Consider the following 4,973-nt stretch of genomic DNA (forward strand, 5'->3'; position numbering starts at 1 on the left):
TGGCTAAAGACATAAAGGACATCAAGAAGACTCTAGAAGAGAAGAATTTGAAAGAGTAAATAAAAAACAGTAAAACTTATGGAATGAAAAATACTGTTGATCAAATTAAAAATATACTAGAGACACACAACAGCAGATTTGAAGAGGTAGAAAAAAGAATGCATGAATTAGAGGACAGCAAAATTGAAAGCAAACACACAAAAGAACAAATGGCAAAAAAAATTAAAAAATTGGAAATGGATCTCAGGAAAATGGTGGACAACATGAAATGAACAAATATAAGAATCTCTGGAGTCCTAGAAGGAGAAAGATGAGTAACGGACTAGGAAGAGTGTTTCAATTCATAGTTAGGGAAAAATTCCCACCCTTGAGTTGGGAAATAGACTCCCAGATTTATGGTCAACTGATTTTTCATAAGGCCTCAAATCCACTGAACTGGGACAGAACAGTCTCTTTAACAACTGTGCTGGGAGAACTGGATATCCATAACCAAAGGAATGAAAGAGCACTGCTACCTCACAACCTATACAAAAATTAACTCAAAGTGAATCAAAGACCTCAATATAAGAGATAGCACAACAAAAATTTTAGAAGATAGTATAGGTAAACTTCTTCAAGGCCTAGTAATAGAAGGTCACTTCTTTGACCTTACACTCAAAGCACAAACAACAAAAGAAAAAACTAGATAAATGGGAACTCCTTAAAATGAAACGCTTCTGTGCCTCAAAAGACTTTATCAAAAAGTGAAGAGGCAGACAACTCAATGGGAGAAAATGTTTGTAAACCATATCTCTGATAAGAGACTGATATCATGCAACTTTGATATCCTACAAAAATTTAAATTCCGTATATAAAGAAATCCTACAACTCAATAACAACAGTACAAACAGCCCAATTATAAAATGGGAAACAATATGAAAAGACATCTGTCTGAAGAGAAGTTCAAATGGCTAAAAAACACATGAAACAAGTGTTCATCTTCACTAGCTATTAAGGAAATGCGAATCAAAACCACAATGAGATACCGTCTTACAAAAATAAGAATGACTGTCATTAAACAAAGAGGAAATAAGAAATCCTGGAAAGAATGTGGAGAAATTGTAACTCTTATTCACTTCTGGTGGGAATGTATAATGGTACAGCCACTGTGGAAGACAGTTTGTGGTTTCTCAGTATACTACACATTGAATTTTCCTATGATCTGGCAATTCCACTTCTCTGTGTATACCCAGAAGATATGAAAGCAATAATGCCAAAAGACATTTGTACACTGATGTTCATAGCAGCATTGTTCACAATTGCCAAGAGATGGAAACAATCCAAATGTCCTTCAACAGATGAGTATATAAACAAAATGTGGTATATACATATGATGGAATACTATGCAGCATTAAGAAGGAACAACATCATGAAACATATGACAACATGTATGAACCTTGAAGATATAATGCTGAGTGAAATGTCAGGCACAAAAGGAAAGATATTGTCTGTTGTCACTACTATGAACTTCCTGAGCAATGTAAAATCAATGCCTTATAAGGTAGAATACTGGGAACCTAGTGATAGAAGCTAATGAAGGGGTAATGATAACCTAATATGTTCAGATATGTTAATGAGGGTATATTCAAAGGTATGGGAATGGATATGGGTGGTGATTGTTTGTTAATGGGATTATATGTATCAGATCTGCATTTAAAGTGAACAGGATTGAAAGGGGTTGTTTAAATTAGTATATCACACAGATCAGCACTACAAATATTGATAGGTGATTGTACTATATACTTGTAAGATATGATGCTGGTACAGAGAGTTGACAAAAGAATGGTACATGGCAAAAATCTACCTATTGCATACTAGGGAATGTAATTAATAGGAGTACCTTACTAGTACCACACAATACTAGGGATAAATAATTAAGGGCTGAAAATAGCTATGGGACATTTTGGGTCATGAGAATTTTTTACACTGGAGTAATGGAGATAGTACAAGTGATGATAATGTGAGATAAGGATGGATTAATGTGGATAGAACCTATGCTATGTGAACTTAGGGACCTCGTACTTTATAAATCAAGCCACTGAACATGGGGCTTCCTCTTGTGAAGCTTATGGTTGTAAAGGGGAGACTAAGATCACTTATAATAATGCTGAGGAGTCACCTCCAGAGAACCACTTTTGTTGCTCAAAGATAGACTTTCTTTATATAAGACCAACTCTGCAAATAAATTCATCACCCTCCCTCCAACATAAGACAGGACCCTACAGGTGAATCAATCTCTCTGGTGACTTGGGACATGGATTCCAGGAATTAGCCTGACTCTGTCCTTGAGCAATTTAGAATGCCTTTTTGACCAAAAGGGGGGAAATAAAGACAACAAAATAAGATTTCAGTGGCTGAGAGATTTTAAACAGAGTTGGGAAGTTGTCCTGGAGATTACTCCTATGCAAGCTTCAGCTAGATATGCCAAATGACCACAGTATGATAAGTCAAACTCAACAGTAGTCCCCAAACCCTAAAGAACATCCAGATCCCTATCTGAGACTCTAAAAGATTCACTCACTAAGTTTATTAATCAGAAACTTAAATCCTCCAGAAAATTCCTATCCCAGCTATGTCCCAAAACACAGATGCAATAGCCTTTTCCAGAACATAAACCAAATGTGTCTCCTTTTTGCATAATGATGACACCCTTTTTCAACATGAACAAGTTAGGATGGTCACTGCCTACACATCCCTGAAGATTGAAAAAGTGTTTAAACTAGAGGAGGGTGTAGCAACACTCAAGATTGAATTTAACAAAGGATTATGAATACAGAATCTCTACATAAGTTTCTTTTTCTTAGTTGCTAAGGAATTAGAATAGCAAGAAGGAAATAACTGAAATGGTGGAACTGTAACCCATAACATTCTTTAAAATTTGCTATATAACTACTTGTAAAATAGTTATTTGAAAGTTATCACCTTTTTTGTATATATGTTATATTTCACAATAAGGAAATAATTGAAACTGTGAAACTGCATCCCATAACATTCTTTGACATTTTCTCTCTAATTACTTGTTAAATTGTACTTGGAAAGTTATCACTTCTATGTATATATGTTATATTCCACAATAAAAATATGATAAAAAATAAATATATATATATATATGAAAATTGTATGGTTAGAAAAGTTGTATTACTTTTATCTACTGATAGAATTTATTTTCTTATATCTTATTGATTACATTGAAAAATATTTGTAAGTGGAATTTTCCAGTTAATATTATGCAATATTTATAACTATATTAATAATTTTACTTGATCAACTATTATATTCCAAGCAACTACTATACACCAAGCAGTATTATACATATTTTCTTATGAAAATATACTTTATCTTCATGGCATCACTATCTATTATTATTATTATATCTATTATTATTATTATCATAGCCATCATTAAAATGAGCAGAGAAATTGCATATTTGCTCTTGGTCACACAGATATACTATGTACAATTACTGTTAACCACTTGGTTATATTCTATTTTATGCTCCATTTTTTTAATATCTTCAATTAAGAACTGCAAGCTCTTTAAGGTTTTGATAAAAGTAACATTGATGCTATTTCAGAGCAGTTTGCATTAAAGTATAATATAGTACACTACATACAGTTTTCCAGTTTAGTCATTCTCAATTCAGGACTTTTACATTTCATTGATTATATTTTTATAATGTGTACCTATGAATAGATTTATACACACTAATGAATATGCATGGACTCATCTACACACAAGTCCACTTAAGGATTTCATGGAAAATCTTTAATATTAACATAAAGGCAGATCTCAATTTAGAAGATAAAGCCATGCCCCAAAACAAACAGCCAATAGCCTCTTCAAGAACATCAACCAAATGTGTCTCCTTTTCCCATAATGCTGACAACCCTTTTTAACATGAACAAGTTAGGATGGTCACTGCCTACACATTCCTGAAGACTGGAAGAGTGTTTAAACTAGAGGAAGGTGCAGCAACAGTCAAGATTGAATTTAACAAAGGATTATGAATACAGAATTTCTATATAAGTTTATTTTTCTTAGTTCCTAGGGAATTAGAATAGCTAGAAGGAAATAACTGAAAATGTGGAACAGTAACCCACGGCATTCTTTGAAATTTGCTTTATAGTCACTTGTTAAATTGTAATTTGAAAGTTATCCTTTTTGTCTATATGTTACATTTCACAATAAGGAAATAACTGAAACTGTGGAACTGGAACCCATAACAATTTTTGAAATTTTCTACTTGTTAAATTGCACTTGGAAAGTTATCACTTCTATGTACATATGTTATATTCTACAATAAAAATATGATTAAAAAATATATACAAATATATGGAAATTGTATGGTTAGAAAAGTTGTATTACTTTTATCTACTGATAGAATTTATTTTCTTGTATCTTATTGATTACATTGAAAAATATTTGTAAGTGGAATTTTCCAAAGTTAATATTATGCAATATTTATAACTATATTAATAATTTTACTTGATCAACTACTATATTCCAAGAAACTACTATACACCAAGCAGTATTATACATATTTTCTTATAAAAATATACTTAATCCTCATGGCATCACTATCTATTATTATTATTATATCTATTATTATCATAGCCATCATTAAAATGAGCAAAGAAATTGCATATTTGCTCTCAGTCACGGAGATATACTATGTGCGATTACTGTTAACCACTTGGTTATATTCTATTTTATGCTCCATTTTTTTAATATCTTAAATTAAGAACTGCAAATTCATTAAGGTTTTGATAAAAGTAGCATTGATGCTATTTCAGAGCAGTTTGCATTAAAGTATAATATAGTACACTACATACAGTTTTCCAGTTTAGTCATTTTCAATTCAGGACTTTTACATTTCATTGGTTATATTTTTATAATGTGTACCTATGAATAGATTTATGCACACTAATGAATAT

The sequence above is a fragment of the Choloepus didactylus genome (genome assembly GCF_015220235.1).
Source record: "Choloepus didactylus isolate mChoDid1 chromosome 11 unlocalized genomic scaffold, mChoDid1.pri SUPER_11_unloc3, whole genome shotgun sequence".
Lineage (NCBI taxonomy): Eukaryota > Metazoa > Chordata > Mammalia > Pilosa > Megalonychidae > Choloepus > Choloepus didactylus.